Source organism: Mixophyes fleayi, chromosome 1 (genome assembly GCF_038048845.1).
Source record: "Mixophyes fleayi isolate aMixFle1 chromosome 1, aMixFle1.hap1, whole genome shotgun sequence".
Lineage (NCBI taxonomy): Eukaryota > Metazoa > Chordata > Amphibia > Anura > Limnodynastidae > Mixophyes > Mixophyes fleayi.
This window is the reverse complement of record NC_134402.1, coordinates 51,490,473-51,516,582: the sequence shown is the minus strand read 5'-3', so window position 1 is coordinate 51,516,582 and position 26,110 is coordinate 51,490,473.

Genomic DNA, 26,110 nt, shown 5'->3' with positions numbered 1-26,110 from the left:
CCCTTATATATTATTCAGTTTCTGTAACAGTTGATGCCAAATAATAAAGTGTGGTTTCTGTCAAAAATATATATATGAAGCTAGTAAGTCAGCTCAGTGTTCAAGTGTAGTTCCATGGTAAATAATCTTTAAATACTATGAATAAGCATCTGATTATAATGCAGTTGTATAATAAACTTAAACTGTGACTTGTCCCAATTCACTAGGCCAAGACTTTCAAATGACATTCCTACTTTAGAGATTTACAGTGTAAGGTTTCTGGTTGATTCTGCGTTACTTATCTGTTGGGTCAGCCGGCTTCTATCTCCCAGACTTTCAAAGCCTCGTTTTCCTTAGATGAGTTGCAGTTGGAGTCCTCCATGGACCATGTCTTTTACTGCTGCCTGAAGGGTCGGACTGGCCAACGTACGTCTGCAAATTTCTGAGGTCTTCTCTACATCCTCTCTATAGTCTATTCCTATTCTATGTCCTGTTCTATTAATCTCACACTCCGCATCTATCCTGGGACAAGCTTACTATCCCATCATTTACGACCTCATACTTCTGCCTTTAACACCTGTTTCTATCTTATCCCCTTTCCCTTCTTTGACTTCCCTATATATCCTATATTTATTTCAAGGTATAACAATACCCTATTGTTTATTTTTATCTTCTTCTTCCCTTTTTCAGCCTTCTTATTATCCAAAAATATCTGTCACTGCTTCTCTATCTCTGCTTTTAACGGTTTACTGCTCCCCTTCTTCAGCTCTCCTAATATCCCAAAACGCCTGCCACTTTTCCTCTATCTCCACTTTGATCTGTCTGCTGCTCCGCTTCTTTAAATCCCTTGCCTATGCAGTTCCTCAGTCACAACTCCTCACTTCCCTCTGTTATTTCTGAATATTGCTCTCCCTTAGGTAAAGTTTTTTCTGTTCTCTTCACATTTATCTCTCCCCAATACGCTGATCAGTCTGCAGCCTAGGACTCAGGATTTTGGGTGGCACTCCATAAATTTCCATTTTTTTTCTTGTTAAATTCTCTTTAGTCCTGGTGGCAGGGTCTGCCTGAACTCATAGGGGCTGGACCCTGGTCTAAAGGAGGTGGACTCAGCAGTCACCATTACATGACAGGCAGCCTGGCAGCAAATCTAATTACTATTATCTGCCCGTCAGTGTGAGCCAAGGTTCGTAGTCTGTTCTCACAAGATTAGGACTTTCACATCTTCTGAGAGCGGATTAAGAACCATGGCCCACATTGACAGACAGTTGACAGCAATCTATCTGCACATAATGTGACAAAGGCTGCGGTGCCCGTGCTGAGAGAGTAGATGAACTTCAGCAGGTACGTTAGCCTGCTGCTGGTGACATGAAGTGGCTGAGGGGGTGTGATGAAATGTCTGGAATAGGGGTGATGAAATGGCTGGGGGCTTGTGAAATGGCAGGCGGAGTGATGAATTAACAAATAAAACCAATTTCGGCGCTGTATCACTAGTCTCAATTAATATTAAAATAAACATAAAAATAAACATTAAAAAAATGGGTAATAGTAGTAAGTCCCGCTGCTGAAAAAAAACAGTGGGTTTATTAATAATAATAAAAAAGAAGAAACAGATCAGCGCTGGGGCTTAGAACATTTTTGCCTAGTCGATCTCCAGGGTCCAACTATCTAATTATACGTCTATCTGAGAGCACAATTGCATTGGTGACACGATCTAGAGTGACATTTTCAGGATGTATCCACTGTTTCAATCTATGGCGCTATTTTTGATGTTGATCCAGCCGACAGTTTTAAGTATTTTATTCATCATTTCAATATAATTGGATCCATCAATTGGAACTAACTCCTAGTAATTTGAGCCATATGAGACTGCCTTATAATTACTTATACCGTCCATGCTATTAAGGTGAGGGATTGGCTATCAGTGCACTGATATTTGTATTGTTACTCTATGTATTTTTATTTGTTTTATTAAATGGTTTAATTATCAAGCAGTGATTAATTGGCTGGGATGTCATGAATTGGCTGGGGGTGATGAAATGGTTGGGGGAGATTTAAAAAATAGAACAGATTTCAAGTGACAGGATATGATATATCATTTTCAAATGTTCTGTGGTTTTACATGATAATTAAGTAATTTTAAATCTAATTAACTTCAGCATATATAGGCTCAAAACCACAGCCAGTCACTCAAGCATGAAATAGCTGAAGGGGAGTGGGGAATAAAATGGCTGGGGGGAGCATGGCATGGCTGGACAGGGGGAATTACAAGGATTTTCTCTAGTCTTTGCAGTCACTAGAATGCCTTGTCAAATGGGACGGGCAAATGTTTGTATTTGATTATATCTCTTTCACAACATTTTTTCATATATATTATTGCCTATATATGCCTGTGCTAGGGGGGGTAGTTTTATATGACCATAATGAAGTGTTCTGCCATTCAGGGTTTGTTAACATTTTACATTCTAATACTATTTTTCAAAACAGGACCCCAAATTTTGAGAAACCAATTAATTGACAACAAAGCTGTAAGAACATGCAAGAGAGAACGGCACAGTCTGTCTAAATTTGAATGCTGGAGAATACTCCTGAATATTCTTTAATAATTTGGAGGGGCGCACTACTGGTGTTTTAGACTAGGTCGACCTGAAGCTTTACCAAGCTCTGTCTCTTTCTGTCACTGTGCAATCACTTTGAATACCTCCTCTAATACCCTTTGCTTTAGCTTTTTCACAACATTCTAATTCACCACTCTACTTCACTGGTCTTGGCTCTTTGTCTGCTCCTGTCTTTCCTATTCAATGCACGGTTTGTCCTCAGACACTGGGCAGGGCCACCAGTCTGACTGCAGCTCTCCTCTCTACTGTTCCCTAATACAATCTGCTGACAGTGTAGTTAGCTGTTTCAGTCTCACATCAGCGGACGGCTCTAACTCTTCAAGCCTCGAGCCGCATGCTGATTGGCTGAGACGAGAGAGGGGCAAGAGGCTGTGAAAAATAGATTTATATTTACTACCATTTTTACAATAGGACTCTCCAGCCCATATTATTAATCTTAAGAATAGAAAGACCCTAGTAGCAGCCAATTGCTATGTTATATACTTGAAAGGACTGAGTCTTTTGTTGTTGCTAGTTAGATAGGGAACTGGTGAGGACACCTGAAGATTTATGTGTAAAAACTCTTTGTAGGGCTATGTTTTACTTTAGTATCAAGGGTGTGGTGCAGGGAGAGATAGCGAGGAACTTTGGGACTGAGACAATAAATAGAAAGAGTGATAATATCACTAAAAGCCAATCTATTTCAGTGGAAACCTTAAAAGTGTGAATTATGACACAGGTTAAAGAGGAGGAGACAGTGAGCTGTAGCATGACAGTTAAAAGGCGGTAACAGTCTGCATTTATTATATGTGCTTCTGCATCCATATTGGATTGTTCTTATGGGATAGAGAAGGGGTGTTGTTAATAGAATCTTCAGAAGAGATCTATTATTCTTTCAGGAAAACTGCTATTTTCAGAAATGCTTTGTAAAGTTAAATGACTCAGAAAGACTGTGCTATTGGTTTCTTGATCCCTGTTGTATTCATGTATTTCAGAACTGGGAACAAGTACAGAGCATCAACATCTTTGCCACTCTCTGACATAAAATACTTGAACTTCTATGTTTGCTTTATCACATCATATTTGTTATTCTATTTGAAGCAAGTTGAGCGTGATAATAGTGCATTATCATAAGAAGTGTTTATGTGATTAAAGTTTTGTGTATGCTCTCAGCTAACTTGTAGATAAGTGGGCAAGAGGCACCTCTTAATATGATAGAAGATAGAAAGTGGGAAACGCACAAATTGTGTTTAAGCATTTATATACATTTTACTGCTATCTTAGGATATTGTTATCATAATTCATACCCAATGTTTAAACTGTTTTCATTGAAATATATCTACCTCTAGAATAACCTTTTTCTGTAGTCAAATATATTTTTTATAATAAAACAAAATTAAAACTTTAGTAATCCACACCTCAGTAAACAAATTTACTGGTGTAGCTTCTAAAGACCAGTTTGGAGTATTGAGATTCATATGTGTGTTTGAGGTCGTAAGTAGGTGGGCAGAGGGTCTCCCTCTGGTGTTGCAGATTACCCAATGTAGATACTACTGAATCCTGACTAAGATGGAAGCACTGCACAGAAGATATTAAGGTAAAGATTCATATTTGGTAAAAGTAAAGTACACACACTGCTCCCCACACACATCCTAGGGAAAGGGGTGTGGCATTAACATTTAATAATAATTTATAAAATTGTAGTACATTGTCACATAAGCTTCTATCCTGATCTTTTTCAGTTTTCTGCACTCATGTAGCCACATTTGACAGATCAAGCTCCTAAGGGCAATTCCTATTGGGACATGTTATTATGTTTGACATGTAATGATCTATGCTATAGTGGTGCGTAAGTATGAAGACATGCTACTCCTGACATGAACCTGGCACACATGGTACTGATGTACAACTGGACACATTTTGAGATACCTCTGAAGGAACCTAAACGCGACAATGCCCTTTTCACGCATGCATTTTTTCCTGCTTACGCTGTGGGTCCAACTTTAAATGAGCCCCTTCGTGGGCAAATTCTAAATACTATCACATGAGTGTACAGAAAGACATTGCAAATACCCTATAGTCCAGTGCTGGCTAACCTGTGACACTCCAAGTGTTGTGAAACTACAAGTCCCAACATGCTTTGGCAAAATATATAGCCGCTTATTGCTAGAAGGGTATGCTGGGACTTGTAGTTTCACAACACCTGGAGTGTCACAGGTTAGCCAACACTGCTATAGTCTGACTACCATTTCCAAACAGTAGTTTGTTTGGAGAGGAAAGCATGAGTCAGTTTCTCTCATTTCTGTTCTAAATCTCTTCTCTCCCTCCCGTACATTTCTGGAGAAAAATGCAATTACTGCTGACAGTTATTGCAATGATGGGCCTATTGAGTTACTCCAATCTACAAATTATGCATGTGAAAACACCAGTATAGTTAATTGAGTAAATATTATCACAGTAAAAACGCTCTGCAAAACTTAACCTCATGAAAATGAATACAGTAAAACTGGAAATTCAAATAAACCAAAAGACTTGTGAACACTGTACATAAAAATTTACATTTCCTCTACACAACACTGGGCTTCGGTCCAAGCCAGAGGCAATGCTAGCTCATTTTACTTTTCTAAATGTTAGTTGTATTTCCGAAATATGTGCTCATTTTTGTTATGGATTACTTTCAGATTTACAAGAGGGCTGAATATTATAGTGTCACAAAGGAATTAAACAAGATACAGAATGAAACACAATGACCAATTTATAGACCCAAGACAATAAAACGATGTGTTTATTATTAATAATGTGTGTGCCATTGTCTCTTCTCATCAGGAAGTGAAGGCATAGCGCCTGAGTCTTTAAGGCAAACATACTGGGCCTGATTCATTAAGGAAAGTAAGGCAAAAAAAGGAGTAAATTTTCTCCTGGACAAAACCATCTTACAATGCAAGGGGTGCAAAATAGTATATTATTTTGCACATAAGATAAATACTGGTTGTTTTTTCATGTAGCACACAAATACTTGATAGCTTTATTTGTACACTGAGATTTAAAGTTGATCTAGAACATGTCCTACCCCAAATATAAATATACCATCACATTTTAAATTGACCTCCCCTCCAATTTAACATGGTTTTGCCAAGGGGCAAAGTTACTCCTTTTTTTTTTTTGCCTTACTTTCCTAAATGAATCAGGTCCAGTGTGTTTAGTGAATGGAGAGAAAAAGGGAGAGAGAGGAAGGATTATGTGCCAGACCCTAGAAGACTAATTAGGTCGTAAGCTCTGGTCAATGAGGATGCACCTCATAGCATTTTTATCTTAATGTCTCTTTTTTTTACCCATTGAACGTGAGACTGTCATAAGCTATTTCCTCTTAAAGAGTCTTACTTGTTGGTGCAAAATTTTGTTCATATTCTCTTTGTTTTACAGTGAAATTATCTTTCTCTAACTCACAGTCTACAAGGCTCATTTGTAAGGATTCAATCAAAGAGCCCCATTCTTTTTAACATTAGCATTTAATGAGCCACTTTGTCCTTTGAGCTGTCAGGTTGTATCTGATATTGCTGAGACTGGATCCTGATAAAACAGAGGCTTTTAATATAGAAGTTCACTGTCAAATAATAAAACTGCAGTTAGGCCAACCAACTGGGCTTAGGCTTGGGGGTTCTACATTGCAAAACTCTGATCAGGTACTTAATTTCGGTGCTGCCCTTGATTGTGGCTTAAAACATCAGGTTTCTGCTATAACCAAATATTCATTCTTTCATCTGAACAACATAGCCAGAATCAAGCATTTCATTCCCTCAGAAGACCTTACTGCACTCATACTTCTCCCAGATCTTTATACACTCATATAATATAACAGATCTTCCTACACTCATATATCTCCCAGATCTTCCTACACTCATATATCTCCCAGATCTTCCTCCACTCATAAATCTCCCATATCTTTATACACTCATATAATCTAACAGATCTTCCTACACTCATATATCTCCCAGATCTTACTCCACTCATAAATCTCCCATATCTTTATACACTTATATAATCTAATAGATATTCCTACATTCATACATCTCCCATATCTTCATTCCCTCATACATCCCTCAGATCTACACAGATACATCTCCCATATCTTCCTCTACTCATATGTCTCCCAGATCTTCCTACACTCATACATCTCCCAGATCTTCCTACATTCATACATCTCCCAGATCTTCCTACACTCATAGATCTCCAAGAAACAGAACTGCACCACTTGCAACTGGTAAAAATGAAGGCAAGAGCCAAGATTTTATATAACCTGCCACATTCCTGCCACATAACACCTGTTCTCCATTCCCTTCATGGGTGACTGTAAAATGGTTAATCTATTTGGCTTACTGACATTCAATTTCCTACAATGCCAGTGTCGTAGGTACTTGAAGTAGCTTCTTATTCCCTATGGGGAGTTTGACTGGGGCGGTACACCTGTCAAACCGTAACGCAGGTGTCCTAAGGCGAGCTCAGGGAGGACAGAAACCTCCCGTGGAGCAGAAGGTTAAAAGCTTGGCTCGAGGGATGACTTTCAATAGATCGCAGCGAGGGAGCTGCTCTGCTACGCACGAAACCCTGACCCAGAATCAGAGCCCTTCTGCTCCACGGGAGGTTTCTGTCCTCCCTGAGCTCGCCTTAGGAGACCTGCGTTACGGTTTGACAGGTGTACCGCCCCATACTCCCATTCACTTACTTTGATCTGCAAATGAAGGTCTAATAAAAGTACCTATGATATCTCATACTTCTTTTGCGACTCAAGCTTTTAGCATTGCAGCTCTTACTCTCTGGAATTCACTGCCTTGCACAGTCCATTCTAGAAATCTTTAAAAACTGACTGAAGCCTTATCTGTTTACTCTAGCAGGCATTAATGGGAACTACATCACAGAAATGTGAGTGTTTTAATGTTATATTTCTTGGGAATAAATTGCTGTACTTCACTATTTTTGTTCCTCCTTTCTCTTTTTATCCCCCATATTCTATGTATGCGGAGGAAAACAAGGAGACAACATAAGGAGAACATTATACATCTACAAGCCAAGATACATTATACTACATACATACATATTAGATACATTACATACATTTTATTAGATTGATTAAGATAACGTGTTTTTTAGCGTTTTAAATTTCCTTAAGGGTTACATGATTTAGAGACGTGTTTTATGAGACACATTATACATTTAACATCATATCCTAACGCTTTTCAATAATCCTTTCCCAGTGCGCCTAATCCTAAAAGTTTCTTTTTAAGTTTTACTAAATTGGGAGTTGGAGGCACTTCTCTAACTAGGATAGTGGCAGAATCCTAATACCCTTTTACCATCTCTAAAGTAGCGCTTTCCGACTGCATATTCTTCTTTAAGGCATTAATGGCCCTTTATTTTCTAAAAAATTCAAATCAAAAAATAAGTTTAGCTTTCTTTTCTTTTTCTGTATTCTGTTAATGATTTATATGTTTATTTTGTATCCTGTGTTTTTTAATCTGCAAATGTAAAGTGCTTTGAGTCATATTGAGATAAAAGCGGTATATACAATTATTATTATTATTACTGTTATTTTTACTGCTTTATACACTTTCCTAATGTATCTATTTTGATATCTTGCGCTCCCAAAGCTTGTTACAGTGCATTAACGGCTGCCTTTCAGTCTTCTTATCATTCCCTGAGACGCTGATGTAGAGCTGTTCCAAGGCTGTCTCTCGCTGAAATGCAGTACATTTTTCTAGATCTCTCTTTCTTACAATCAGACTGTTTTTGTTTTGTTGTTTCAAGGCATTTTCTTTCAATGCTTCTAACTCTTCAATATGCGTAGCCATGCCTGCCAGTTATATGTCTGCCTTCTTATAACTCTGGATCCGATGCTGTAAAACACTGAAACTGTCTCTTTGTCTTGTTGACTCTGCAGAATGCTCTCTTCAGGCTCTTTTATTATCCGCTCTCTTTCTTTCACAGTCAGATATGTACTATCAAGGTTAAAATTATTCTCTTTTACCGGTTGCACTCTTGAACATTTACTCTGAGCTGCGTAAAATGCCTTTCTTACTGTTCTAAAGTAATACCTTGGGTTGACAGTGCAGTGAGAGCATGCTCCTACTACCAGATACTCTTTCCAGGTCTGTCTTTCAATTTCTAACTGGGAGCCACTTTTAAACAACTCTTGTCTAAGCTGCGTGACTTTATTCTACTTTTTAATTAAGTCTGCTGACAATGTTCTACGCTTTCTAATTTGTGACCCTAAGTATTCTGACTGATGACGTAACAATTGATTTTGTTAATTTTTAGTATGTTCAGTTCTTTTCAGCTTTTTCTTAGAACATCTAGTTCATGTTGTAGTAGTTCAGTTTCAATGTCTCAGGTTTTATTGTTATCTGTATGTTATTTTGCATCTTTTCAATAGTTTGTTATCGTACTTTTGTTCCATGAATAAATCAGACATTTTCTTTTGTTTTCCGACAAACTCAACAAAATATTATCAGCACTCGTTTCATAATGAAAGCGCTAATAACTGTTAGGCTAACGGCTATTCGATAAACTTTCAAAACCAGTCTGGTAGGGGTCTTCACCTTTAGCATCCACTTTTCCCGTAGAATTGGACTTGAGTATCAACCCAACCTAATCAGCCACAGAGGATTGCATTTACTAAGGGGGCCAGTGCACATGAGCGGGGAGCTGCAGAGAGTCCCGGCTGTTGCCCTGGAGACAGCCGGGATGAGTGAGCAGAAGAGACGTCCCGGCTGTCAGAGCAACTGCCGGGACGCTCTTCAATGGAGGTAGGCGCGCTTCAATGGAGATAGGCGAGCCGCCACCTGGTGGCTCGTAACAATAGCACACATATTTACACTTGCATTCATTACTGTAGAATTGAAAGAAAGTATTTCTCTTTAAAACTATTAGCATACAATATATAAAATATCTCTTAGCTTACTTGCTCTAATATCAACTGTAGGACCTTGAGATAAGCTGTGTCGATATTTCCAAACAAAAGTTTACAGTATAAAACGTTCGCTTTATAATGCATAAAAGATGCCACTTCCAATCATTTACATTTTATCTTCATACACACATGTTGTACTTTATAAGTAGTGTCTTTATCACCCTTGTATCAGAGTTGTTCCATAAAACTCAAAACACTTTCATGCAGCACATATGCTGTACATACAGTCTGCATATTCTGGTCCTGGATTTTATCATAAATATCTATTTATGGTTATTTCCGTATCTATCGTTTGCAATAAAGATTCTTCCATGCAATAGTTGTGGTTCAAAAGCACAAAATGTTTTATTCGCAAAGTTTTACAAGGCAGAGTTTGGCATACATGTGCTTGCGCCTGTTGACACCAACACAAGCATCTATAAGAACGCTCTAGTTTCCAAAGCCAGAGGTGACCAATTTTGCACAGTACAGTTGTAAACAGCAGTGACATCACAAAGATACACAATTACAGTATTTAGGTCCAGATTCATAGGTTTCTGGGTCATGACCTCACAAGAACTCGACGTTCCATTGGAGGATTCCCCTGGTCATTGTTCCTTCAGATTGTCGGGTGTCCTTCTTCAGGTTCCCACTTCTAGACCTGTATAAACTGGTTCCTTTATGAACCCTGTGAACTGGCTATTTGGTGTATGAAAAGTGATATTATTAATAACTAGCATTCGCAAGGTTCGACAGCTACATAAATAACACCTGGGGGTAAACGTATGAAGCTCCAATTCCTGCAAGTTGCCGGAAATCGGCGACTTTGCAGGGGAAATTTAAAGCGGCGATGGCTTGCAAAGTCAAATTTGCCTTTACAAGCCATCACCTCTTTAAATTTTGCAGAAATGGGAGTTTCATACATTTACCCCCTGAAATATTCTCATGCAATTGCGAACAAAATGATACCAAACTCGATGTAATGTAAATGTGGAAAAATTAATTAGCCTTATAAATCACATCGCAACTGATTGTAATGTACAGAAATTATTAATTACCACCTTCGTCCAATTACTAAACTTCAGCATTATATAGCGCCAGCAAATTCCGTAGCGCTTTACAATTGGGAACGAACATAGTAATAAACCAAAACTGGGTAATACAGACAGAGTGTAAGAAGGCCATGCACGCAAGCTTACTATCTATGGGAAGTTTGTGTCTCTCCATATGTAGACAGCACTACCAACAAATCTGTGTGAAACCATTCAGCTTTCTTAACAATTGCAAAGTTTGCTTTTTCTTACCAATGTTTTTGTCTGGACAATGTGCTCAGAAATGCTTTCTTGCCTTTACCTGCAGCTTAACCAGCAGCAAACATTATCTTCTCAGCTTTACTGATCCTGCATGAGTTGAAATACAATAACCATAACATTTTGACAGTAGGCTCCTTGTAGCTATTTCTTTACTTAATCAATTAAACTGTGCTATTCTTTAACATAAATTTCTGCACCACATTCAACTTTTATGAATGTAGGTTTACAAATCTGAGACTTCACAAGTGTAAATCTCATGTGAGTCTGTACTTAACCTCTTCATTGTCAACTGCAAGTAAGCAATTTTGAACACTTATCTAGGTTTTAACTTTCAGCAGTTATTTAAAAACGTTTCATTTCTTATTGCTTTAGCTTTTGCAAACAACAAATTATTAAACAGTACTTTGTAGTCACATGGAGAGATGCTTGTATGATCCAAGCCAGTTCCACGTTGGATGAAACTTGGCTAGTTCAAGGGACGCAGACATGTTCCCTGTACTTTGAAGACGTCCCCGCTGTGAAGAGTTGTCTAGACCAGCAGAGAACCTTACCTGGATGTCGCAACAAAGATAGGGATCTCTAGTCGTCTTCCGGCCCTGGACCAAGCAAATCTGTGAAGGTTCTCGTTGGTCGGAACACTGGCTGCCATGGTGAGCCAATTTGAGCACTTGGTAGGCAGTTTGAATGTTAAAGCCACAGCAAGCCAATCAAAGCTCAAGTTTCCATCAACCCACGCATCCGCAATGGCTTATATTTAGCTGCTGCAAGCATCAAATCAGTGCGGCGGCAGAGAGAGAAGACAAGGAGCTCTGGAAGAAGGTCCCAGCCAGGACCAGCAGAGAGCACCGAGTCAGCAAGACTGCAGGCTCAAAGAAGACAGTGGTTGAACATTTTGGATGGCGGCGGTTGGCAAGATCAAGCAAGAAGGCAGCAGGGATTATAATGAACTAGTAATTACAGATTTCCCCTGCTGATGCAAAAAGCTGCCAAAAACAGGTAAAATCTTCGGGCACTATTTTTCTCACTCATATTCTACATTTGGCAACAAGGTCTGTGGGCACATTTTTGGGCATTAGGCCCATGGTAAAGTTAGTTGGGCACAAGGCCCAAGGTCCCTTTAGATGTATGTTAGGTCATATTGGGCAAATTCAGGTGTTTGGTCTGTACTGCAATTATACCTAGGCTTATAGCCTGTGGGCCATCTATTAAGGCTTAGAGCCTGTGCAGTATGTAAATCAGGCTCAGAGCCTGTGGCAACATAGAATAGGCACTAGGCTTGTGCTGGCACTTCAGGCACTAGGCCTGTGAGCAGATAGGGGTTTAGTGTAGCACGTTGAGCGACCATGCCCAGTTCATTCCTGCCACTTTGTGTCAATTTTCATGCCAAAACCCTCGGTGGGCATTTTGTATTATAGATTACAGTCTGACCACCATTAAAGGTAGGCTACTGGTATACACTCTGTGCCTTAGAAACCTCAGTCAATGCAGAAGATTAATCTACGAACAAGGGGAGTTGATATGACTCACACTGAGTAGGATCCATGTTGCAAGCTACTGGCTTGCAATCGCACTTGTTCGAGTAAGGTGTTCATATGGAATACATTTCCATGGCAAACACCTGTAATCCCCCTTGCTCAGGCTTGCAGAAGTGGGACAGTATCAATGAGATATGGCAAAGGTGTACATCCTGAACACACCCAGTCCAGCTCATTTCAGGTTTTCATGCGTGTTTCTAGTTGCAGGTAAGGAGATTTTGTACCTGCGATCTGGTGACAAGTTTAAAAAACATATTGCAAATTTAAAATCTTTAGAACCGGTTATTATTTTTAATGTTATGATTATAGTTACTATTATCCTTTATGTATAGGGTGCCACAAGTGGTCCGCAGTGCTGTACAGTGGTGGTAGTCAGTTTAACGGTACTGACTACCCCGACACTGAAGAAGACGACATGAGGACTCCGATTCCATACCACAGCGACACCCAAAAAAAATACTTATCAGGATGCAGATGACTTGATGGGACGAATCGCTGTGTTGCTGACTCTACAAAATGACGTTAGTGTTAGAGTTAACCCTAACCCAAACCTTAACTCCTAACCCTAATACCCCTAACCCCTAAAATAATACTTACATGACATCAATGACAGGCGAGTCCATCCATCGCCACTTTAACACAAGTCGTCATTTGAGATAATGTCATTTTGTACAGTCGCCAACACAGCGAGTCATCCCATCAAGTCATTTGCACCCTGGCAAGTATTTTTTTTTTAGGTCACTGAAGTATGAAATCGGAGTCCTCATGTCGTCTTCTTCAGTGTCGGGGTAGTCAGTACCGGTAATAGGTACTACACCCCTGTACAGAGGGGAAACAATGAAACATTACATGGTATTACAGGACAATACTGTAAACACATAAGAATATAGTCACAACAAAGGTGCAAGGTATATTTTCAGTGCCAGCTGAAACCATTGCCCACGAGTATAGATGCGGCTAACAGCATCAGAGCCGCTGATTAATGTGCCAAGACAATGGAGGTGTGGAGTCTAGCTGCAGAGAACCCAGAGAAGAGGTGCAAAACATAACTGGTGTGCAGAAGGGATAGGTAATGAAAAGGGAAGGATGTGAGGGAAGAGGGCCCTGCTCACACGAACTTGCAATCTAGAGGTTCAAGATTCAACAACATTCAACAAACTAGTTCAAGAGCAACTATAAACTATTTTGAGCACTTTACTATAGTTCACTAACTGGTTTGACAGCTGACTTAGTGGCTAGCACTTCTGCCTCACAGCACTGGGGTCATGAGTTTGATTTCTGACCAGGGCTTTATTTTTGTGGAGTTTGTATGTTCTCCCTGTGTCTGTGTGGGGTTCCTCCAGGTGCTCAGGTTTCCTCCTACATTACCATAAAAACATACTGGTAGATAAATTGGCTGTGAAACTGGTGACACTATAAAAATAAATGCTGATGATGAACAGGCTAGTTCAAGAGTTACTGAAAAAATTAAATAATCTCACAGATACGTTACTGCTGCTTTTACTGCAGGCCAACCTATGCAACTTGTTATTACTGCAATTTACATACATCACTGACTCCCAGGATTCAGCCACTTCAAGTTGCTTTTGGTCAGTAATCCACGGTTTAAAAGAATTAAAAGAATTAAAGAAAGAATTAGAAAGAGTTAACAAACCTCAACCCCATAGGAAGTGATAACTCATTTATTCTCCCCTCTAACAACTTGGCTGCTTACTGTTGTGTCATAATATAAAATCCCATAATTCTTGTGCTACTGAAGTTCCCTCCTCACCCAGTCATTGTGGCCCCTTAACATGACACCCTCATGTCTTCAACCCAACCAGCCGCTGTAGTAGACTTGGGTCTCTGTAGCACAGGACCTCTCTGAACTCATGTCTGAAGGGAACCAGCTCTTAGGGGACCTTGTCTGTTACCAACTGATGCCAAGCCTGGTCTCCAGATGGGTATGGTCCAAACTGTTTCAATGCTGTTGGTTTATACTATTTTATTTGTGTCTTTATCTCATCTACACGTAGAACTTCAGAATAAAACTTCAAGGTCTTCTCTTTTTTTAACACTGAAAATATAGGCAGGCTGACACTAAAAATATAAAATTGTTATATTTTATACAATGTGTACATTGCTTTAGATTATGTATTACAGTTTATTTTGGGGGTGCCTATGAACATAACAACACATTTTGTTCCTTACATTTTTTATGATGATTTCATTAATAATCATTTCAGCTTATTAGACTCCATGGGGCCCTAGGCAAGACACTGGTTTGGTGCCCCCATCTCTTCTGCTACCCTGCCATATTGCCATAACCATGACAATGCCCTAATATTTTCCACCAGACCACTCTAATTACTTACTCTTGTTGATCTTTATATTCCCAAAGAGTATTCCCTTCCCACAACCCCAACAGGCTCCAGCTATTGTGGAACTAATATGCATAACAGTCCCACAATATGCACACAGTGAGATTATTTATTACTCGTGCCTCCTCAGTTAGGTATAGTGGGTGGCATTGTTGCAGAAGGCCTCAGGTAGTGAATGGACCAGGTACATCCACACCCAAATACCTCAGATATTTATTGCATTTTATTGGGAAGGTTTTAACCTTAAAAAAATGAGATGGCAGTGAGTCTTTTACCATATGTAGGAAGCACCCATGAGTTACAGATTGGAGCACATCTCTTCAGCACTCTGTAGACTCAGGAGGCCCTGCTTTCCTTCCCTCGAATAGTAATCTGGGCCAGCCAAAACTGAGGATCTGGTATCATTGTAATGGAGAAAAAAGGGTGAGTAAACCAAGTGTCAGGCAGAGCGTAGGCAGAGGTCTAGATCACCTGACGTGTGATATGGCTATTGCCCACCACTGCTCTAGAAAAACTAGCTGTTAGTAGCATATGATCGGAGATGAAGATGCCCTGGAGATGCTTCACCTTGCAACCTAATACTATTAATAAGCATATTAATTTGTTCACATGAGTAATTCACCGTATTTTGGTTGCTTTGGGGTATTTCAAAACAGGAAAATTTGTCATTGTCACAGATCTGGGTAAATAATTGTTTCACACTTTGACATTTACAGTGCCACCAATTAATGGGAGAATGGGGCACTACATAAATTCTTACTACAAATCGCATGGAAAGCTGCGAAAAAATATATATTTTTTGTATAATATTTCTTTCCATTTTTTCTTCTGAAACCTTCACTAATTGCATTGAAATTGCATATGGCAGCAGACAGGAAAAATTAGTTTTCTGATTAATGGCCAATTCAGAAGCGCAGTCATGCAAAACATGACCTGATTACACATAAGTCAGTCATATAAAATACATACTGTATATTTCCTTTTCTCTACTGTCTGTAAGAATAACATATCATTTTGTATTTTTCTTTAACCGTTAATGCCTGTCTGGTCTCTTCATTGCACCATCCCTGTGCCTGTAACACAGGACCTGCAAGAGCAGTGGGGTCTTCTACACAGCAGTTGTTCATCATATCAGGAGCCTGTTGATTTCTTGTCAGTGCACTGAACATTTATGTGTTTGCTCTAATGACTCACTGTTGCTGCCATTGTCCTGCTTATATTGCTGTGCAAGTTGGATTTCTCCACTAGTTTGACACAACCTGGCTTCCGTAGGCAGAAAACACCACATGCGTTCCAGCATGAAGCTAATATCTTTAGCACTCTCTGAAGACTCAGAAGGCGCCCCTCTCCTCCTCCTATACCTAGGAACCTGGGCCTGCTGGAGACTGAGGTCCTTGTTTCAATGTAATAAAAAATAGAGCAGCTAAAACCAGGAGGCCCATCGTGTCCTAGACAGGGCCTAGATCACCTAGTGGGGGATGCGGCCCTGCTTATAGTATGAATTGCTGTAAGATCACATGGTATGTTAAGGAAGGTAAGGTCCATTCAGGGTGGAACTTGCGAGCTGTGGGCCCCGGTGCACTTAGGCTGGGAGGAGGGAACCGGGGCCCCCGACCCACTGCATCTGCCATTCAATGGGCCCCATTATCTTCATGGACCCCGGTGCACTAAACCTGCTGCACCAATGGTAGTTCTGCCACTGGGTCCATTACAACACCAGTTAAAATGACATCAGCTGGGAATTCCCTACTACCTGCCTCTAACTTTCAGACATGTCAGGTTATTAAAGGGTGATAGAGGGGACACGTGTGGGGAGGGGTGGGGGAGGGGGTTACAACACTATATGCTTCATGATGGGTAAGTAGGCAAGTATGGCCTGCTGTCAGTAATAATATTTGCCATGGTGACTGAGCCTTTAGCTGAAGCACTAACATCTTTTCCGCTATACAAGACAAACTAATACGTAAAACTGACTTATTTGCTGAGGCTGTCATCATTGCTGTTACATCACATATTACATCAAGTATGTATTTAGAGCTATCCCCCTCATATCCCATTGGATATACAAAAACGTTTCCCATTTTATTTTTGGGGTTTGATAGATGAAGTGCTTCATTCAAGCAAGATTATCACCTTCTATTTATGTTACAGAATAAATTATTCTGAATATTTAATTATCCCTATGGATTCAGCATGGAATTTGAATGGTGGAAAGTTTAGTAAATGCTTAAAATGTTGTTCTCCTAATCCTGTACTACCTAAAGTAAACACAGGACTAGATACCTGACCAATATCTATAATCTGTAAAGGTGGTGGTGGTCAATAAATGAAAAGGCATGATGTCCTCAAACATAATGGAATTAATTGACCATCAAGTTTCAAGCTACTGTGTTTATAATTAATGTTTTATTTTGCTGTTCATAAAAGTTATATATTTACGTCTGATTGGAACCCCTGGATTACTACTACATTCTGTCTAAAAGTGTTGATAACATTTTAAGTAGAGATGCTCGGGCTCGTATTTCAGAAAACCGAGCCCACCCAAACATAGCCCTCGGAAGTGATAACGAGGCAAAACATCATCGATATGTCATCGGATCTCGCGAGTTTTAGATTTTCTAAGTACCGCCTTCCATGGAGATCCGGCGCCTTTTCACAGAAAGACACAGAGGGGTAGCGGGGATGTTCTCCAGTGCAGTTGGGCAGTGTCATAGATAAAACAGAAAAAGGAGTGTAACAGTGTTCTTCAAAGTCTCCAGTGACATTCTATAGAGATATAGCTCACCCAAAACAGGAGAGCTGGCAGTGTTCTTAAGAGTCTCCAGTCACATTCTACTGTGCTGTAGGTCACCCACAAATAGGAGAGGTAGCAGTGTTCAGTGCTGAAACAGCAATTCAATTAAGAAGGCTGGCAGTGTTCTTAAAAGTCTAAAGTCACATTCTACTGTGTCATCAAAATGGATTCACATCAGTCCAGGAGCACCAAGCAGCTGCTGGCACCAGTCATGATGATAGTAATCCCTCTATGTCATCTGCTAAAGCTTATGTTAAAGTGCATAGAGTTTATAAGTCAGGGAAACAAAAATGAAAAAAAAACACCTTTTACCTTGGTAAAGAAAAAAACACCTGTAATCAAGGCAAAGTTAACTGCAGAAAAAAATTAAATTTCCAACATGTCATTCTACACACACAGTGGCAAGGAAAGAATCAGGCATTCGCCTTTCTCTATGACTGCTAGTTCTGCAACTGTCACTGAGGCATCTTCTTGTAAGGTCAGTCATGACGATGCAAGACCTTGCTATTCTGACTCAAAAAGTGGTGTTCAAATACTTTTATGTGTAAAAGCCGAGCTGGAAAAAAACAGTAAGGCATTAGAAGGAACTGGATGTTAAGATTCAGAAATAACACAATAACACAAATTCCTGAGGAGAGTCTTTCCATAAGTGTAAATGTGTAATCCTGACCTTTCTGATACTGTACTTATAAAGAAGCCTCCTTTCTGCATTTCTACAGATGTATGGATCAGCAGCCCAAGTGTAGCCGGTGAGGATGCCACTTTGGAATTGCAACAGGATGAGGGGGATATTTGTGTAGCTGACGACGGCGCTAAGGAGGATGTTGATGTGGATGATGTTGATTGTGTAAGTCATGCATCAGGGAAAGCAGTTCTTGCACGTGATAAGAAGAAGGCTATTGTCATGTCTGGGTATAAGAACCCAAAAATCCACCTCTTATGTGTGGAATTATTTTTACCCAAATCCTGACAACAGTTTTCTTGACATTTGTAATGTTTGTAAAGCCACAGTCAGTAGAGAAGTAAGGACCTTAACCATCTAGGAAATTCATCCATGTTACGCCATTTGAGGCGAGTTCCTGGCAAGCTGTTTGGGAAATCTGAAATGTATGCTAAAAATAAAACAACAAGCAGTCCCGCATCAACTAGGTCCCTTCTCTCAGCTAGATCCCGGCACCTGCAATCTAAACCCACAACACCTTCCTCATCAATATTCTTAGTAGTAATTGGAGTTAGTCCTGCATCCCAGTATCTAAGGCTAGATGACTCCACTATCCAGGATTCCTCAGAAGAATTCTTGAGAGATTGTCCTGCAGCTGGTCCTGGGGGTGGATCTTCATCCCAGAAGGAGACCAAGAAGAAGACTACTAGTAGTTTACAACAATTGACTGTTAAACAATCCTTTGCAAGAGGAAGCAAGTATGAAAGCTGTCACCCAGTCGCAAAGCGGATCACAGACGCCATGGCGACTTTGCTAGTATTAGATCTGCATCCAATATCCACTATTAATGCAGCTGGTTTTAGACAGTTAATTGAGGTCTTGTGTCCCTGTTACTAAATTCCATCAGAACACCATTTTATTAGAAAAGCTATTCCTCACCTGTACAAGAAGGTTCGTAAAAATGTAATTATTGGGCTACAAAATGCCATTCTACCCACTGTACACTTAACCACAGATATGTGGACAAGCGGAACTGGGCAAACTAAAGATTATATGACTGTGACAGCCCACTGGGTTGGTATTTTGCCTTCAGCAGCAGCATGTACCCAAGTACATCACATTTTTCAGAGGTATGCTACTCTATTAATCACCAGCTTCAGTAGGAGACATACAGCTGACAATCTGCTACAAAAACTAAGGGATGTCATTGCAACATGGCTTATCCTGCTTGGACTCTCCTCAGGATATGCCTTTTCTGATAACACCACCAATATTGTGAGAGCATTACAGCTGGGTAAAATCCATCACATTCCCTGTTTTGCTCACACAATAATCTTGGTGGTGCAGAGCTTTGTGAAAAATGACAGGGACTCGCAGTTGATGCTGACTGTGGCCCCTAAATATCTGGACATTTTTTCGGCATTCGGCAACAGCATGTAGGAGACTGTAGCAGCTAAAAGAGCAATTTAATTTGCCCTGCCACCAACTGAAGCAAGAGATGGTAACAAGGTGGAATTCCTCCTCTATATGCTTCTGAGGATGGAGAAACAGCGAAAAGGCATCCACACTAACTCCACAAGCCATGACATTGGAAAATGAGGGGAAGGTAATTTAGTCTAGCGCAGTGGAGAATACTTTCTGTGTTGTGCAAGGTGCTGAAACCATTCAAAGTAGTCACCTGTGAAGTAAGTTCAGACACTGCTAGCTTGAGAAAAGTGATTCCCTTAATTAGACTTTTGGAAAAGCAGCTTGAGAAACGGAAGGAGGAGCTGAAACAATGCATTTACGCTAAGTATGTCGGACTTGTAGATCAAGTACTTCATTTGCTTCGCCAGGAACCAAGAGTTATCAAAATATTGAAATCGGATTACTACATTTTGGCGACTTTGCTTGATCCTAGGTTTAAGAGCTATGTCTTCTCTTTGTTTTCAACTGACCCAGATCTCAAGAGATGCAAGGAACTCCTGGTAACTAAGATACACGCTCAAGTGGTACCTGACACAACGGCGTCTCCTCCTTCAGTTTCTCCGACTACTGCAGCTAGGAAAAAACTAAGCAACTGTCACGGGCACTAGGAGTCTTTACCCAGGGATCACCAGGTGGTAAGCTTACCAGAGCAATGTAGATGGTAATAGTGTGCTCTGGTAGCAGGGTGATCACGGAACAGGCAATAGTAGATGATGAGATGCTCAGGAAAGTCTATGACTAGCAGCACTGGTAATATGGAGGTAATAATACACGAGGAACTGTATGGACAAGGGCAAGTGGAGGTAGTCAGTGGTCTGCGATAGCAAGTTGTACCACTGCTATAGTGAGGCGGAATGTCCAACAGAAACGAGGAGGTGATGAGAGTCAGCGGTCTGCGGATAGCAAGTGGTACCGCTGTCTGAGTGAAGGAATGGAATCCAAGTGGAGGTATCCGGGAAGTCAGTGGTCTGCGGTAGCAAGTTGTACCACTGCTATGTGAGAGGAATGGAACAGGTGATACCGGAACAGGAATCAGTGGTCTGCCTTCAACAAGTTGTACCACTGAATATATATGTGAGGAGGTGTACGGGGAGAGACTGCAACACAGGATGTACACGGGCACATTAAACACGATCCACAGTAATATGCACAATATATATAAATGACTGAACAGGTCTGCAAATGTAGGAAGTCTATGAAGTAATCCAGCACAAGGTAACACAGTCAATGATGGCAAAAGACTCAGCGGATTGCAGACTCCAGAGGAGAACCAACACAGTCCAGCAAGATATGCAATACACCAGCACAGTCAATGAGAAGTATGCATACCGTGGTTCAGAAGGCAGTCAGATAGGAATGCAGTGATACCTGGGCGGCAGGAGGCTGACAGGATGAGAAGTCCCTGGATGTAAGAGGCAGGGGTCTAGTAGGTGCAGCGCACAGGTAAGTAGACCAACAGGGACACGAATCCACAGGAATCAGTAAAACATGGAACTGGACTCATGGAGGGCCCAGGAGAATGGAGATGATCTAGCAGAGGAGTAGCAGATGAGATACGAATCCAATGCTGACAGGAGGGTAGAGACCAGCGGGAAACAGGAAGGCGTGGAGAGCGGATCAGCAGTAGATGGACGATAGTGCTGGCAGCGGCAGCAGGACTCTGCGGGCCCACGGGAGAGATGAGATGAGGCTGACGTGCACAGGAGCAGCGGATAGGAATCAGCTCACAGTCACGATGATGAACACAGGCGAGTTGCAAGCTGGAGACGGCAGTGCACGGAGGCAGCGGCTAGGAATCAGCTCACAGACTTGATGAACAGGTGAGTGGATAAGGAGAGAAGGCTGTAGTGCACGGAGGCAGCGGATAGGAATCAGCAAACAGTCACTATGGAATATAATAGCGTTGAAGTGGTATAGGAGACTGTAGTGCACGGAGGCAGCGGATAGGAATCAGCTAACAGTCACAATGAAATATAATAGCGTTGAAGTGGTATAGAAGACTGTAGTGCACGGAGGCAGCGGATAGGAATCAGCTCACAGTCACGATGATACAGTTGATGGTAGAAGTGGTATGGGAACCACAGTAGTAGAAGTGGTTTGGAAACCACAGAGGTAGAAGTGGTTTGGAAACCACAGGAATCAGCAGCGCTGAATACACGAGGAAACACAGGAACACCTTCAGAGACTCATGGGGAATGAGACTCCAAGATCAGGCAACGTGGTGTTGACCACAGGTGCTTAATATAGGGAGTGTTGCCTGATCTGCCAATTGAGTTAAAGGGACATACACTGAAGTATAGGAAAGGGCTGCGCATGCGCAGACCCTCAGGATGGAGGACGGCCACGGTTTCTAAATGTCCGGGAAGAGGCACTCACGGTCCGGTGAGTGACAGTACCCCCCCCTTTTAAAGGTGGGCACAGAACGCCTGGAACCGGGCTTGTCCGGATTTTTGGAATAAAACTTCTTCAAAAGGGCAGGAGCATTAAGATCTTCAGCTTTGATCCAAGAGCGCTCCTCAGGACCAAAGCCCTTCCAATGAACGAGGAAACGGAGTACTCCTCGCGAAATTTTTGCGTCTAGTACCTCAGTAATTTCGAAATCCTCCTCCTGATGAACTTGAACTGGCTGCGGAGCTGAGGGAGGTTTTAAAAAACGGTTGATAATAAGAGGCTTGAGTAAGGACACATGGAAGGCATTAGAAATCCGAAGATTCTTAGGAAGAAGAAGTTTCACACATACTGGATTGATTACTTGAATGATCCTATATGGACCAATAAAACGAGGGGCGAATTTCATAGATGGGACCTTCAAACGAATGTTTTTAGTAGATAACCAGACACGATCTCCAATTTTTAGTGGTGGAATAGCCCCTCTCTTCCTATCTGCGAAAGATTTATATTTGATAGATGTTTTCTTCAAACAGGTTTTGACCTGAGACCAGATATTTTTAAAGGTCTGACAGGCAGTCTCCACCGCTGGAACTTGGGTGGGCGGGAGGGCAGGAAATTCCGGAAAAGACGGATGGTGACCGTAGACCACAAAAAATGGAGTTTTGGATGATGACTCATGGTACATGTTGTTATGGGCGAATTCGGCCCAAGGAAGCAACTCTACCCAGTTGTCTTGATTGGCTGAAGAGAACATCCTTATAAAAGTCTCAAGATCTTGATTGACACGCTCAGTCTGTCCGTTAGATTGCGGATGGTAAGAAGATGAGAGTGCTAATCGTATGCCCAAGGTTTTACAAAGGGCTCGCCAGAATCTGGAAACGAATTGTACTCCTCTATCTGACACAATCTCAGACGGACATCCATGGATGCGGAAGATCTCTTTAATGAAATGTTCAGCCAGGATAGACGAGGAAGGCAAACCAGACAGAGGGACGAAATGAGCCATCTTCGAAAATCTGTCCACCACCACCCAAATAGTGTTATGATTCTTACTAGGTGGTAAGTCAGTAACGAAATCCATACTAATATGGGTCCACGGCTTGGACGGAATGGGTAGTGGTCGCAGCAACCCTGCTGGAGTTCTGCGGGAGGATTTGAACTGGGAACATAATTCACAGGAAGCAATGAACTCTTTGACGTTTCTCCTCATTGAAGGCCACCAGTAACTTCGAGAGAGCATCTCAAAGGTCTTGTGTTCACCGGCGTGTCCAGAAAAACGAGAGGCATGGAACCACGAAAGGATTTTCCTCCTTAGAGTAGGAGGCACGAGAGTCTTCCCAAATGGTAGCGTTTTGGTGGATGAAGCAGCCAGTGAGATACATTTGGGGTCTAGAATGGTATGGTTGGAAACCTCTTCTATATCAGAGGACGTCACAAAAGCTCTAGATAAAGCGTCAGCTTTTTTGTTCTTGGCAGCTGGTTTGAAGGTTATTATTAATTCGAAACGGGAAAAGAAAAGAGACCATCTTGCTTGGCGAGGGTTCAAGCATTGAGCAGACTGAAGATATGACAAGTTCTTATGATCCGTGAAGATCGTCACCGGATGGCGAGCTCCTTCCAATAGGTATCTCCACTCCTCTAATGCAGCTTTGATAGCCAGTAACTCCTTGTCCCCGATAGTATAATTCTTCTCTGCGGGCAGAAGACCCCGAGAATAGAAGGCACAAGGATGGAATTTTTGCTGTTCAGAGCGTTGGGAGAGAATAGCTCCCAAGCCCACATTAGAGGCATCTACTTCTAGAAAGAAGGGGAGTGTCACATCAGGCTGTCGAAGGATTGGAGCCGAAGAGAAGGACTCTTTGAGTGTTTGAAAGGCTTGAAGAGCCTCAGGCGACCATTGCTTAGGATTAGCCCCTTTTCGAGTCAGGGCCACAATAGGAGATGCAATGGAAGAAAAGTCTTGAATGAAGCGTCTATAGTAATTGGCAAAACCTAAAAAATGCTGAATAGCACGAAGAGTAGTTGGCTGGGGCCAATGTAGTACAGCATTCACTTTGTCTGGATCCATCTTCAGGCCAACTCCGGAAACTATATACCCCAAGAATGGAATCTGGGGCAATTCGAATGAACATTTTTCTAATTTACAGAACAATGAATTTTTTCGTAGCCTGGAGAGGACTTCTGCCACGTGTTGGTGGTGAGAAGGCAGGTCCTGGGAAAAGATCAATATGTCGTCCAGGTAGACGACGACACATTCATATAATAAGTCCCGAAAGATCTCATTGATGAAGCCTTGAAAAACAGCGGGGGCATTACACAGCCCGAAAGGCATTACCAGATATTCGTAATGCCCGTCTCTGGTGTTAAACGCTGTCTTCCATTCGTCACCGGAACGGATTCTGATTAAATTGTAGGCACCACGAAGATCCAACTTAGTAAAAATACGGGCTCCCTTGATGCGATCGAATAGCTCAGTGATCAGCGGAATGGGATACCGATTCTTGATAGTAATGGCATTGAGTCCACGAAAATCTATGCAAGGGCGTAATGATCCATCCTTCTTTTTGACGAAGAAGAACCCAGCACCAGCGGGAGAGGTGGAAGGTCGAATAAACCCACGCTGGAGGTTCTCCTGTATATACTCAGATGTAGCTTGAGTCTCAGGTAACGAGAGTGGATAGACCCGGCCCCTGGGGGGCGTCTTGCCAGGTAGAAGGTCGATCGGACAATCCCAAGAACGATGAGGAGGAAGACGTTCAGACTGAGCTTTATCAAACACATCGGCAAATGAAGCATACTGAGGAGGGAGTCCCGGTGAAGTAGATGAGATGGAAGATTGCTGTACTTTGAGAGGAATAACTTGGGAAAGGCAACGATGGTGACATTCAGGCCCCCAAGACGTGACTTGAGGGGTGCGCCAGTCAATCTGGGGAGAGTGACACTGAAGCCATGGAAGGCCTAAGACAATCGGACTTGTCGTAACAGGAAGGATTAAAAACGATATTACTTCATGATGCAGGGCACCAATCTGAAGTGTTACTGGAGACGTACTCTGAGTGATGAGACCGTTGATGAGACGTGATCCATCTATAGCCGTCACAGTAATGGGTGTTTTTAAGGTAATCACTGGTAGAGACCATTGATTTACTAATGATTTGGAAATAAAATTTCCTGCTGCTCCGGAATCAATTAATGCCTGTGACTCAAAGGTTTTGGTAGCAGAGGAAATCATAACATCAAAAGCGCAGACTTTAGATTTCATGGAAGATGGAGAGGACTCCAGGGACCCTAACTTCACCTCTCCGGAACTAGTTAGGGCCTGGCATTTCCCGATCTCTTAGGGCAGGAGCTGAGAATATGAGTGGAATCAGCACAATAGATACAGAGTCTATTCTTTACTCTTCGTTTTCTCTCCTCGGAAGATAATTTGGAACGTCCTATCTCCATGGGAATCACAGAGGGTGAAACTGGACGAAATTGAGGGTTAGAACGAAGAGGTGCTTTAGCAGAAGTTGTTTTCTCAGCCTCCCTTTCACGAAATCTCATATCAACACGATGGCATAGAGAGATCAAATCTTCAAGTGACGAAGGAAGCTCTTGAGTAGTCAGTGCATCTTTAATTTTATCGGAGAGCCCCTGCCAGAAGGCGGCAACTAGGGCTTCAGTATTCCACTGAAGTTCAGAGGCTAAGATCCTAAATTGAATGACGTACTGTCCTACTGTATGAGGTCCTTGTCGCAGGCGGAGGATGCTGGAAGCAGCGGAGGTCACACGACCTGGTTCATCGAACACACTTCGAAATGTAGAAATGAATTTGGCACTATCTTGCAATATAGGATCATTTCTCTCCCACAGAGGGGAGGCCCAAGCCAGGGCTTGTCCTGAAAACAAAGAGATAAGATAGGCCACTCTGGAACGATGGGTAGAAAAATTTTGAGGTTGGAGCTCAAAATGGACTGAACATTGGTTAAGGAAACCCCTACAAGTTTTGGGGTCTCCATCGTACTTTGACGGAGTAGGCAGGTGAAGCGTGGAAGCTGTAGACACCTGGGATGGCACTGGGGAAACGGAGG